The following is a 12,302-nucleotide window of genomic DNA, read 5'->3' as shown; positions in this document are numbered from 1 at the left end:
GGAACAACACTATTCGTATGCGCCCATATGACAACCATATTTCTAACAACGCTGCAACATGTGACGTGGCAGCTGTGGAAAGGCTAGCAAACACGTTCGTTAAGCATGGCTCGTTGGTCTAGGGGTATGATTCTCGCTTTGGGTGCGAGAGGTCCCGGGTTCAAATCCCGGACGAGCCCTGCTTTTACTGAGAAAGGTCTGACCATCAGTGAATGTAGGGCCCGTCCAACAATGCAGGAGCAGAGAGAGACTTACAGGTGAACTACCTGAGTGATAGGCACCGCGCTGTCCTCTCCTGTAGGTAATTTCAAACCCTGTACGACTCACCTGCTGAATTAACCATCAACGCCAATCATGATCTGAATCAGCTTAGAGGAGGAAAATGACCAAACCTACAAAAAGGCCTCAGAAGAAGTTTCAGCTACAGCAGTGAATGTTTCCTAATGACTACAGATGTAGTTATTCATGGAACCCTGAACGATGTGCCAGCATTACCAGCATGTCCGCTCCGTCCCACCAGTATGACCAGCTTAATGAAACGATATGTCAGTAGTGAGAGTTGATGATTAGTAGAGAGTGAAAGAAGTTTAGAGCTGCTAGGTTGTTGTTTTAGTACATTAAGAAATGTTGTGATCTAACGGACTCTGTCTAACAGTCACTGATAGATGGTGCTACAACTAGACTCCATGTGGAGGAGGCCTCTAACTGCTGAGACGTGGCAATCCTGAGAAACTATGAACGGTTATTCTGTGTCTGGCTCGTTGGTCTAGGGGTATGATTCTCGCTTAGGGTGCGAGAGGTCCCGGGTTCAAATCCCGGACGAGCCCTGCTCTTTTGTGTGCAGACTGAAACCGTAGAGCAGTGAGAAACTGGGATCAACTAACAGTTCATCTCTTGAAGGAAGTTTATTAATGACCTGCTATACCCCATCAGAACTTCCACTCAGGTAAATCCTTATTATTATCATCTTAGCAATATGCTACCCAGAGGGACTGAGTAGGAATAAATGATAATAATCATTCTTCTTCTTCGTATTATTATTATTATTATTAATATTATTATTAATATTATTATTAATATTATTCTCATTATATATCTTCTTATTTTTAGCATAGACCATAGCTGAAGCTTTTGAAAAAGTTCTGGAAAATACACGATTTGAGCTTGCCCGTCTGGCTCGTTGGTCTAGGGGTATGATTCTCGCTTCGGGTGCGAGAGGTCCCGGGTTCAAATCCCGGACGAGCCCGGCTTTTAAGGTTATCATAGATGGACTATCAATCAACACTGTTCACTGACTGGAACCATACAGTAAAACTGTGCTCTCGAGGTTCTTCTGCATATCCACTGCTCTTTAGTGTGTCCCTCTGGAAGCTGCGTGTGAACACCTTACTTAGTTTTAGTGGAGGATGCCGTATTGACCCGGCTTCAGTCATAGATAGCTAGCATCTAAGGAGAACATTAAGAAAACAACTTTAATATGAAGTCTGTTTAATTTTTCAAATATTTTAAGTTCAGTAAAAAACATCAATATTGTAATGACAAAGGGTCTGGAATGTGGCTTCCACTCCACCTGAATCCGTGTTTTAGAGATTGTGCACTTCCAGTAGTCACTGATAGATGGCGCTCAGGCTACAAAAACACTTTTCCCCCAACCTCTGGCTCGTTGGTCTAGGGGTATGGTTCTCGCTTAGGGTGCGAGAGGTCCCGGGTTCAAATCCCGGACGAGCCCGGCTTTTAAGGTTATCATAGATGGACTATCAATCAACACTGTTCACTGACTGGAACCATACAGTAAAACTGTGCTCTCGAGGTTCTTCTGCATGTCCACTTCTCTTTAGTGTGTCCCTCTGGAAGCTGCGTGTGAACACCTTACTTAGTTTTAGTGGAGGATGCCGTATTGACCCGGCTTCAGTCATAGATAGCTAGCATCTAAGGAGAACATTAAGAAAACAACTTTAATATGAAGTCTGTTTAATTTTTCAAATATTTTAAGTTCAGTAAAAAACATCAATATTGTAATGACAAAGGGTCTGGAATGTGGCTTCCACTCCACCTGAATCCGTGTTTTAGAGATTGTGCACTTCCAGTAGTCACTGATAGATGGCGCTCAGGCTACAAAAACACTTTTCCCCCAACCTCTGGCTCGTTGGTCTAGGGGTATGATTCTCGCTTAGGGTGCGAGAGGTCCCGGGTTCAAATCCCGGACGAGCCCTGCTCGTTTTTTTTGCCGGACACGATGGCGACATTAACGGTCGTCTGGTACGTGCCAAAATCTCAATATATAACTATTACATGAAAACACACACTCAAATAAAAAAAAAAACAACAACAGAAAAATAGCAACCTACTTTAGTCTCTCCTCAACTTCAATACACTCAACGTAAAAATGAGGCCAAGAAACAGACGAGCGAGCAGGTCACGATCAGGGCTGCACTCCTGCTGCAGTGGGGACCTGTGTGTCCAGGGCGCTGGGGGAGGTGACGACCGGAGAAGCAGCCAGGTGGACGCAATGCCTCCTAGACGAGAACGACTTGTTAGAAATCAGAAAAGACTCGGCTTGGTATGTTTATCAGATTAGATTAATAGTTCAGTAAATGTAATATATATTTAAACATCAGTCAAGTACACTCTATATTGACTAAAATAATGGGACACAACTCATTTAATGTTTTCTTCTGAAATCAAGGGTATTAAAAAGAGTTGATTCTGATTTTGTTGGAGTAGCTGTCTCTACTGTCCAGAGAAGAAGGTTTTCTACTAGATTTGGAGCATTACCAAGCCCGGAGTGGTTCATCGGGAGATTCGGGAGGATTCCAGATGGGCTGGTTCATGTCATATATTCATACACTTTATAAGTAAAGTTTTGCATATGACACTTTAGTTTTTTGGATGTCAATGTCAGGGACCTTTATTTATTTATACAAAATGCATTTATTTAATGTTTAATGTTTATCTAAATGTTATTTTTGTTATTATACAAACGGTAGTCCCGACCTTACAATCTGGTTGGTTGAGAAGCGCTCTTACCGTGCTGATATTTGTGATAATAGCACAGTTTTTTCACATCAACTTAAAATAACAAACAAACAACTAACTGAATAAATAAATCATCTTTAAATTCTTCATGATTTTATCGCTAATTTCGTTTTTTGTTTATTCCAAACATATATTAGTTGGTAGTCTTATGGCTGGTCAGGAATGTTTTATTGTTGTTGTGTTGCTTAAATAAAAAATAGCAAAGCCAACAACACCATAACTTCGCAGTCGAATAATATTAGCCCTAATAATCATTTCTGTGTTACCTGCGTGCGACGTGCGCATCCTCCTCCAGCAAGGTTTACTAGCCCTAACAACAAGCTTGTGGAACAACACTATTCGTATGCGCCCATATGACAACCATATTTCTAACAACGCTGCAACATGTGACGTGGCAGCTGTGGAAAGGCTGGCAAACACGTTCGTTAAGCATGGCTCGTTGGTCTAGGGGTATGATTCTCGCTTTGGGTGCGAGAGGTCCCGGGTTCAAATCCCGGACGAGCCCTGCTTTTACTGAGAAAGGTCTGACCATCAGTGAATGTAGGGCCCGTCCAGCAATGCAGGAGCAGAGAGAGACTTACAGGTGAACTACCTGAGTGATAGGCACCGCGCTGTCCTCTCCTGTAGGTAATTTCAAACCCTGTACGACTCACCTGCTGAATTAACCATCAACGCCAATCATGATCTGAATCAGCTTAGAGGAGGAAAATGACCAAACCTACAAAAAGGCCTCAGAAGAAGTTTCAGCTACAGCAGTGAATGTTTCCTAATGACTACAGATGTAGTTATTCATGGAACCCTGAACGATGTGCCAGCATTACCAGCATGTCCGCTCCGTCCCACCAGTATGACCAGCTTAATGAAACGATATGTCAGTAGTGAGAGTTGATGATTAGTAGAGAGTGAAAGAAGTTTAGAGCTGCTAGGTTGTTGTTTTAGTACATTAAGAAATGTTGTGATCTAACGGACTCTGTCTAACAGTCACTGATAGATGGTGCTACAACTAGACTCCATGTGGAGGAGGCCTCTAACTGCTGAGACGTGGCAATCCTGAAAAACTATGAACGGTTACTCTGTGTCTGGCTCGTTGGTCTAGGGGTATGATTCTCGCTTAGGGTGCGAGAGGTCCCGGGTTCAAATCCCGGACGAGCCCTGCTCTTTTGTGTGCAGACTGAAACCGTAGAGCAGTGAGAAACTGGGATCAACTAACAGTTTATCTCTTGAAAGAAGTTTATTAATGACCTGCTATACCCCATCAGAACTTCCACTCAGCGAAATCCTTATTATTATCATCTTAGCAATATGCTACCCAAAGGGACTGAGTAGGAATAAATGATAATAATCATTCTTCTTCTTCGTATTATTATTATTATTATTATTATTATTATTATTATTATTATTAATATTATTCTCATTATATATCTTCTTATTTTTAACATAGACCATAGCTGAAGCTTTTGAAAAAGTTCTGGAAAATACACGATTTGAGCTTGCCCGTCTGGCTCGTTGGTCTAGGGGTATGATTCTCGCTTCGGGTGCGAGAGGTCCCGGGTTCAAATCCCGGACGAGCCCGGCTTTTAAGGTTATCATAGATGGACTATCAATCAACACTGTTCACTGACTGGAACCATACAGTAAAACTGTGCTCTCGAGGTTCTTCTGCATATCCACTGCTCTTTAGTGTGTCCCTCTGGAAGCTGCGTGTGAACACCTTACTTAGTTTTAGTGGAGGATGCCGTATTGACCCGGCTTCAGTCATAGATAGCTAGCATCTAAGGAGAACATTAAGAAAACAACTTTAATATGAAGTCTGTTTAATTTTTCAAATATTTTAAGTTCAGTAAAAAACATCAATATTGTAATGACAAAGGGTCTGGAATGTGGCTTCCACTCCACCTGAATCCGTGTTTTAGAGATTGTGCACTTCCAGTAGTCACTGATAGATGGCGCTCAGGCTACAAAAACACTTTTCCCCCAACCTCTGGCTCCTTGGTCTAGGGGTATGATTCTCGCTTAGGGTGCGAGAGGTCCCGGGTTCAAATCCCGGACGAGCCCTGCTCGTTTTTTTTGCCGGACACGATGGCGACATTAACGGTCGTCTGGTACGTGCCAAAATCTCAATATATAACTATTACATGAAAACACACACACAAATAAAAAAAAAACAACAACAGAAAAATAGCAACCTAATTTAGTCTCTCCTCAACTTCAATACACTCAACGTAAAAATGAGGCCAAGAAACAGACGAGCGAGCAGGTCACGATCAGGGCTGCACTCCTGCTGCAGTGGGGACCTGTGTGTCCAGGGCGCTGGGGGAGGTGACGACCGGAGAAGCAGCCAGGTGGACGCAATGCCTCCTAGACGAGAACGACTTGTTAGAAATCAGAAAAGACTCGGCTTGATATGTTTATCAGATTAGATTAATAGTTCAGTAAATGTAATATATATTTAAACATCAGTCAAGTACACTCTATATTGACTAAAATAATGGGACACAACTCATTTAATGTTTTCTTCTGAAATCAAGGGTATTAAAAAGAGTTGATTCTGATTTTGTTGGAGTAGCTGTCTCTACTGTCCAGAAAAGAAGGTTTTCTACTAGATTTGGAGCATTACCAAGCCCGGAGTGGTTCATCGGGAGATTCGGGAGGATTCCAGATGGGCTGGTTCATGTCATATATTCATACACTTTATAAGTAAAGTTTTGCATATGACACTTTAGTTTTTTGGATGTCAATGTCAGGGACCTTTATTTATTTATACAAAATGCATTTATTTAATGTTTAATGTTTATCTAAATGTTATTTTTGTTATTATGCAAACGGTAGTCCCGACCTTACAATCTGGTTGGTTGAGAAGCGCTCTTACCGTACTGATATTTGTGATAATAGCACAGCTTTTTCACACCAACTTAAAATAACAAACAAACAACTAACTGAATAAATAAATCATCTTTAAATTCTTCATGATTTTATCGCTAATTTCGTTTTTTGTTTATTCCAAACATATATTAGTTGGTAGTCTTATGGCTGGTCAGGAATGTTTTATTGTTGTTGTGTTGCTTAAATAAAAAATAGCAAAGCCAACAACACCATAACTTCGCAGTCGAATAATATTAGCCCTAATAATCATTTCTGTGTTACCTGCGTGCGACGTGCGCATCCTCCTCCAGCAAGGTTTACTAGCCCTAACAACAAGCTTGTGGAACAACACTATTCGTATGCGCCCATATGACAACCATATTTCTAACAACGCTGCAACATGTGACGTGGCAGCTGTGGAAAGGCTAGCAAACACGTTCGTTAAGCATGGCTCGTTGGTCTAGGGGTTTGATTCTCGCTTTGGGTGCGAGAGGTCCCGGGTTCAAATCCCGGACGAGCCCTGCTTTTACTGAGAAAGGTCTGACCATCAGTGAATGTAGGGCCGGTCCAGCAATGCAGGAGCAGAGAGAGACTTACAGGTGAACTACCTGAGTGATAGGCACCGCGCTGTCCTCTCCTGTAGGTAATTTCAAACCCTGTACGACTCACCTGCTGAATTAACCATCAACGCCAATCATGATCTGAATCAGCTTAGAGGAGGAAAATGACCAAACCTACAAAAAGGCCTCAGAAGAAGTTTCAGCTACAGCAGTGAATGTTTCCTAATGACTACAGATGTAGTTATTCATGGAACCCTGAACGATGTGCCAGCATTACCAGCATGTCCGCTCCGTCCCACCAGTATGACCAGCTTAATGAAACGATATGTCAGTAGTGAGAGTTGATGATTAGTAGAGAGTGAAAGAAGTTTAGAGCTGCTAGGTTGTTGTTTTAGTACATTAAGAAATGTTGTGATCTAACGGACTCTGTCTAACAGTCACTGATAGATGGTGCTACAACTAGACTCCATGTGGAGGAGGCCTCTAACTGCTGAGACGTGGCAATCCTGAAAAACTATGAACGGTTACTCTGTGTCTGGCTCGTTGGTCTAGGGGTATGATTCTCGCTTAGGGTGCGAGAGGTCCCGGGTTCAAATCCCGGACGAGCCCTGCTCTTTTGTGTGCAGACTGAAACCGTAGAGCAGTGAGAAACTGGGATCAACTAACAGTTTATCTCTTGAAAGAAGTTTATTAATGACCTGCTATACCCCATCAGAACTTCCACTCAGCGAAATCCTTGTTATTATCATCTTAGCAATATGCTACCCAAAGGGACTGAGTAGGAATAAATGATAATAATCATTCTTCTTCTTCGTATTATTATTATTATTATTATTATTATTATTATTAATATTATTCTCATTATATATCTTCTTATTTTTAACATAGACCATAGCTGAAGCTTTTGAAAAAGTTCTGGAAAATACACGATTTGAGCTTGCCCGTCTGGCTCGTTGGTCTAGGGGTATGATTCTCGCTTCGGGTGCGAGAGGTCCCGGGTTCAAATCCCGGACGAGCCCGGCTTTTAAGGTTATCATAGATGGACTATCAATCAACACTGTTCACTGACTGGAACCATACAGTAAAACTGTGCTCTCGAGGTTCTTCTGCATATCCACTGCTCTTTAGTGTGTCCCTCTGGAAGCTGCGTGTGAACACCTTACTTAGTTTTAGTGGAGGATGCCGTATTGACCCGGCTTCAGTCATAGATAGCTAGCATCTAAGGAGAACATTAAGAAAACAACTTTAATATGAAGTCTGTTTAATTTTTCAAATATTTTAAGTTCAGTAAAGAACATCAATATTGTAATGACAAAGGGTCTGGAATGTGGCTTCCACTCCACCTGAATCCGTGTTTTAGAGATTGTGCACTTCCAGTAGTCACTGATAGATGGCGCTCAGGCTACAAAAACACTTTTCCCCCAACCTCTGGCTCGTTGGTCTAGGGGTATGATTCTCGCTTAGGGTGCGAGAGGTCCCGGGTTCAAATCCCGGACGAGCCCTGCTCGTTTTTTTTGCCGGACACGATGGCGACATTAACGGTCGTCTGGTACGTGCCAAAATCTCAATATATAACTATTACATGAAAACACACACACAAATAAAAAAAAAACAACAACAGAAAAATAGCAACCTAATTTAGTCTCTCCTCAACTTCAATACACTCAACGTAAAAATGAGGCCAAGAAACAGACGAGCGAGCAGGTCACGATCAGGGCTGCACTCCTGCTGCAGTGGGGACCTGTGTGTCCAGGGCGCTGGGGGAGGTGACGACCGGAGAAGCAGCCAGGTGGACGCAATGCCTCCTAGACGAGAACGACTTGTTAGAAATCAGAAAAGACTCGGCTTGGTATGTTTATCAGATTAGATTAATAGTTCAGTAAATGTAATATATATTTAAACATCAGTCAAGTACACTCTATATTGACTAAAATAATGGGACACAACTCATTTAATGTTTTCTTCTGAAATCAAGGGTATTAAAAAGAGTTGATTCTGATTTTGTTGGAGTAGCTGTCTCTACTGTCCAGAAAAGAAGGTTTTCTACTAGATTTGGAGCATTACCAAGCCCGGAGTGGTTCATCGGGAGATTCGGGAGGATTCCAGATGGGCTGGTTCATGTCATATATTCATACACTTTATAAGTAAAGTTTTGCATATGACACTTTAGTTTTTTGGATGTCAATGTCAGGGACCTTTATTTATTTATACAAAATGCATTTATTTAATGTTTAATGTTTATCTAAATGTTATTTTTGTTATTATGCAAACGGTAGTCCCGACCTTACAATCTGGTTGGTTGAGAAGCGCTCTTACCGTACTGATATTTGTGATAATAGCACAGCTTTTTCACACCAACTTAAAATAACAAACAAACAACTAACTGAATAAATAAATCATCTTTAAATTCTTCATGATTTTATCGCTAATTTCGTTTTTTGTTTATTCCAAACATATATTAGTTGGTAGTCTTATGGCTGGTCAGGAATGTTTTATTGTTGTTGTGTTGCTTAAATAAAAAATAGCAAAGCCAACAACACCATAACTTCGCAGTCGAATAATATTAGCCCTAATAATCATTTCTGTGTTACCTGCGTGCGACGTGCGCATCCTCCTCCAGCAAGGTTTACTAGCCCTAACAACAAGCTTGTGGAACAACACTATTCGTATGCGCCCATATGACAACCATATTTCTAACAACGCTGCAACATGTGACGTGGCAGCTGTGGAAAGGCTAGCAAACACGTTCGTTAAGCATGGCTCGTTGGTCTAGGGGTATGATTCTCGCTTTGGGTGCGAGAGGTCCCGGGTTCAAATCCCGGACGAGCCCTGCTTTTACTGAGAAAGGTCTGACCATCAGTGAATGTAGGGCCCGTCCAACAATGCAGGAGCAGAGAGAGACTTACAGGTGAACTACCTGAGTGATAGGCACCGCGCTGTCCTCTCCTGTAGGTAATTTCAAACCCTGTACGACTCACCTGCTGAATTAACCATCAACGCCAATCATGATCTGAATCAGCTTAGAGGAGGAAAATGACCAAACCTACAAAAAGGCCTCAGAAGAAGTTTCAGCTACAGCAGTGAATGTTTCCTAATGACTACAGATGTAGTTATTCATGGAACCCTGAACGATGTGCCAGCATTACCAGCATGTCCGCTCCGTCCCACCAGTATGACCAGCTTAATGAAACGATATGTCAGTAGTGAGAGTTGATGATTAGTAGAGAGTGAAAGAAGTTTAGAGCTGCTAGGTTGTTGTTTTAGTACATTAAGAAATGTTGTGATCTAACGGACTCTGTCTAACAGTCACTGATAGATGGTGCTACAACTAGACTCCATGTGGAGGAGGCCTCTAACTGCTGAGACGTGGCAATCCTGAGAAACTATGAACGGTTATTCTGTGTCTGGCTCGTTGGTCTAGGGGTATGATTCTCGCTTAGGGTGCGAGAGGTCCCGGGTTCAAATCCCGGACGAGCCCTGCTCTTTTGTGTGCAGACTGAAACCGTAGAGCAGTGAGAAACTGGGATCAACTAACAGTTCATCTCTTGAAGGAAGTTTATTAATGACCTGCTATACCCCATCAGAACTTCCACTCAGGTAAATCCTTATTATTATCATCTTAGCAATATGCTACCCAGAGGGACTGAGTAGGAATAAATGATAATAATCATTCTTCTTCTTCGTATTATTATTATTATTATTAATATTATTATTAATATTATTATTAATATTATTCTCATTATATATCTTCTTATTTTTAGCATAGACCATAGCTGAAGCTTTTGAAAAAGTTCTGGAAAATACACGATTTGAGCTTGCCCGTCTGGCTCGTTGGTCTAGGGGTATGATTCTCGCTTCGGGTGCGAGAGGTCCCGGGTTCAAATCCCGGACGAGCCCGGCTTTTAAGGTTATCATAGATGGACTATCAATCAACACTGTTCACTGACTGGAACCATACAGTAAAACTGTGCTCTCGAGGTTCTTCTGCATATCCACTGCTCTTTAGTGTGTCCCTCTGGAAGCTGCGTGTGAACACCTTACTTAGTTTTAGTGGAGGATGCCGTATTGACCCGGCTTCAGTCATAGATAGCTAGCATCTAAGGAGAACATTAAGAAAACAACTTTAATATGAAGTCTGTTTAATTTTTCAAATATTTTAAGTTCAGTAAAAAACATCAATATTGTAATGACAAAGGGTCTGGAATGTGGCTTCCACTCCACCTGAATCCGTGTTTTAGAGATTGTGCACTTCCAGTAGTCACTGATAGATGGCGCTCAGGCTACAAAAACACTTTTCCCCCAACCTCTGGCTCGTTGGTCTAGGGGTATGGTTCTCGCTTAGGGTGCGAGAGGTCCCGGGTTCAAATCCCGGACGAGCCCGGCTTTTAAGGTTATCATAGATGGACTATCAATCAACACTGTTCACTGACTGGAACCATACAGTAAAACTGTGCTCTCGAGGTTCTTCTGCATGTCCACTTCTCTTTAGTGTGTCCCTCTGGAAGCTGCGTGTGAACACCTTACTTAGTTTTAGTGGAGGATGCCGTATTGACCCGGCTTCAGTCATAGATAGCTAGCATCTAAGGAGAACATTAAGAAAACAACTTTAATATGAAGTCTGTTTAATTTTTCAAATATTTTAAGTTCAGTAAAAAACATCAATATTGTAATGACAAAGGGTCTGGAATGTGGCTTCCACTCCACCTGAATCCGTGTTTTAGAGATTGTGCACTTCCAGTAGTCACTGATAGATGGCGCTCAGGCTACAAAAACACTTTTCCCCCAACCTCTGGCTCGTTGGTCTAGGGGTATGATTCTCGCTTAGGGTGCGAGAGGTCCCGGGTTCAAATCCCGGACGAGCCCTGCTCGTTTTTTTTGCCGGACACGATGGCGACATTAACGGTCGTCTGGTACGTGCCAAAATCTCAATATATAACTATTACATGAAAACACACACTCAAATAAAAAAAAAAACAACAACAGAAAAATAGCAACCTACTTTAGTCTCTCCTCAACTTCAATACACTCAACGTAAAAATGAGGCCAAGAAACAGACGAGCGAGCAGGTCACGATCAGGGCTGCACTCCTGCTGCAGTGGGGACCTGTGTGTCCAGGGCGCTGGGGGAGGTGACGACCGGAGAAGCAGCCAGGTGGACGCAATGCCTCCTAGACGAGAACGACTTGTTAGAAATCAGAAAAGACTCGGCTTGGTATGTTTATCAGATTAGATTAATAGTTCAGTAAATGTAATATATATTTAAACATCAGTCAAGTACACTCTATATTGACTAAAATAATGGGACACAACTCATTTAATGTTTTCTTCTGAAATCAAGGGTATTAAAAAGAGTTGATTCTGATTTTGTTGGAGTAGCTGTCTCTACTGTCCAGAGAAGAAGGTTTTCTACTAGATTTGGAGCATTACCAAGCCCGGAGTGGTTCATCGGGAGATTCGGGAGGATTCCAGATGGGCTGGTTCATGTCATATATTCATACACTTTATAAGTAAAGTTTTGCATATGACACTTTAGTTTTTTGGATGTCAATGTCAGGGACCTTTATTTATTTATACAAAATGCATTTATTTAATGTTTAATGTTTATCTAAATGTTATTTTTGTTATTATACAAACGGTAGTCCCGACCTTACAATCTGGTTGGTTGAGAAGCGCTCTTACCGTGCTGATATTTGTGATAATAGCACAGTTTTTTCACATCAACTTAAAATAACAAACAAACAACTAACTGAATAAATAAATCATCTTTAAATTCTTCATGATTTTATCGCTAATTTCGTTTTTTGTTTATTCCAAACATATATTAGTTGGTAGTCTTATGGCTGGT

General features: G+C 41.6%; 18 non-coding genes across 18 annotated transcripts; all 18 read left to right on the top strand.

Annotated features, from left to right (window-relative positions):
* Positions 1 to 107: 107 nt before the first annotated feature.
* trnap-ugg (transfer RNA proline (anticodon UGG)) lies at positions 108 to 179 on the top strand. Its single transcript has one exon. It is a non-coding gene; the product is annotated as a tRNA-Pro (tRNA).
* A 576-nt stretch (positions 180 to 755) lies between these two features.
* On the top strand, positions 756 to 827 carry trnap-agg (transfer RNA proline (anticodon AGG)). The gene has a single exon. It is a non-coding gene; the product is annotated as a tRNA-Pro (tRNA).
* Positions 828 to 1,174: 347 nt separating this feature from the next.
* trnap-cgg (transfer RNA proline (anticodon CGG)) lies at positions 1,175 to 1,246 on the top strand. Its single transcript has one exon. It is a non-coding gene; the product is annotated as a tRNA-Pro (tRNA).
* Positions 1,247 to 1,657: 411 nt separating this feature from the next.
* trnap-agg (transfer RNA proline (anticodon AGG)) lies at positions 1,658 to 1,729 on the top strand. The gene has a single exon. It is a non-coding gene; the product is annotated as a tRNA-Pro (tRNA).
* A 411-nt stretch (positions 1,730 to 2,140) lies between these two features.
* trnap-agg (transfer RNA proline (anticodon AGG)) lies at positions 2,141 to 2,212 on the top strand. Its single transcript has one exon. It is a non-coding gene; the product is annotated as a tRNA-Pro (tRNA).
* A 1,257-nt stretch (positions 2,213 to 3,469) lies between these two features.
* Positions 3,470 to 3,541, top strand: trnap-ugg (transfer RNA proline (anticodon UGG)). The gene has a single exon. It is a non-coding gene; the product is annotated as a tRNA-Pro (tRNA).
* A 576-nt stretch (positions 3,542 to 4,117) lies between these two features.
* Positions 4,118 to 4,189, top strand: trnap-agg (transfer RNA proline (anticodon AGG)). The gene has a single exon. It is a non-coding gene; the product is annotated as a tRNA-Pro (tRNA).
* A 347-nt stretch (positions 4,190 to 4,536) lies between these two features.
* Positions 4,537 to 4,608, top strand: trnap-cgg (transfer RNA proline (anticodon CGG)). Its single transcript has one exon. It is a non-coding gene; the product is annotated as a tRNA-Pro (tRNA).
* A 411-nt stretch (positions 4,609 to 5,019) lies between these two features.
* On the top strand, positions 5,020 to 5,091 carry trnap-agg (transfer RNA proline (anticodon AGG)). Its single transcript has one exon. It is a non-coding gene; the product is annotated as a tRNA-Pro (tRNA).
* A 1,256-nt stretch (positions 5,092 to 6,347) lies between these two features.
* trnap-ugg (transfer RNA proline (anticodon UGG)) lies at positions 6,348 to 6,419 on the top strand. Its single transcript has one exon. It is a non-coding gene; the product is annotated as a tRNA-Pro (tRNA).
* A 576-nt stretch (positions 6,420 to 6,995) lies between these two features.
* On the top strand, positions 6,996 to 7,067 carry trnap-agg (transfer RNA proline (anticodon AGG)). Its single transcript has one exon. It is a non-coding gene; the product is annotated as a tRNA-Pro (tRNA).
* Positions 7,068 to 7,405: 338 nt separating this feature from the next.
* trnap-cgg (transfer RNA proline (anticodon CGG)) lies at positions 7,406 to 7,477 on the top strand. Its single transcript has one exon. It is a non-coding gene; the product is annotated as a tRNA-Pro (tRNA).
* A 411-nt stretch (positions 7,478 to 7,888) lies between these two features.
* trnap-agg (transfer RNA proline (anticodon AGG)) lies at positions 7,889 to 7,960 on the top strand. The gene has a single exon. It is a non-coding gene; the product is annotated as a tRNA-Pro (tRNA).
* A 1,256-nt stretch (positions 7,961 to 9,216) lies between these two features.
* On the top strand, positions 9,217 to 9,288 carry trnap-ugg (transfer RNA proline (anticodon UGG)). Its single transcript has one exon. It is a non-coding gene; the product is annotated as a tRNA-Pro (tRNA).
* Positions 9,289 to 9,864: 576 nt separating this feature from the next.
* trnap-agg (transfer RNA proline (anticodon AGG)) lies at positions 9,865 to 9,936 on the top strand. Its single transcript has one exon. It is a non-coding gene; the product is annotated as a tRNA-Pro (tRNA).
* Positions 9,937 to 10,283: 347 nt separating this feature from the next.
* trnap-cgg (transfer RNA proline (anticodon CGG)) lies at positions 10,284 to 10,355 on the top strand. The gene has a single exon. It is a non-coding gene; the product is annotated as a tRNA-Pro (tRNA).
* A 411-nt stretch (positions 10,356 to 10,766) lies between these two features.
* trnap-agg (transfer RNA proline (anticodon AGG)) lies at positions 10,767 to 10,838 on the top strand. Its single transcript has one exon. It is a non-coding gene; the product is annotated as a tRNA-Pro (tRNA).
* A 411-nt stretch (positions 10,839 to 11,249) lies between these two features.
* trnap-agg (transfer RNA proline (anticodon AGG)) lies at positions 11,250 to 11,321 on the top strand. The gene has a single exon. It is a non-coding gene; the product is annotated as a tRNA-Pro (tRNA).
* The last annotated feature ends 981 nt before the right edge of the window (positions 11,322 to 12,302 follow it).

Source organism: Salminus brasiliensis, chromosome 3 (genome assembly GCF_030463535.1).
Source record: "Salminus brasiliensis chromosome 3, fSalBra1.hap2, whole genome shotgun sequence".
Taxonomy (NCBI): Eukaryota; Metazoa; Chordata; class Actinopteri; order Characiformes; family Bryconidae; genus Salminus; species Salminus brasiliensis.
This window is presented reverse-complemented; position numbering and strand designations above follow the sequence as displayed.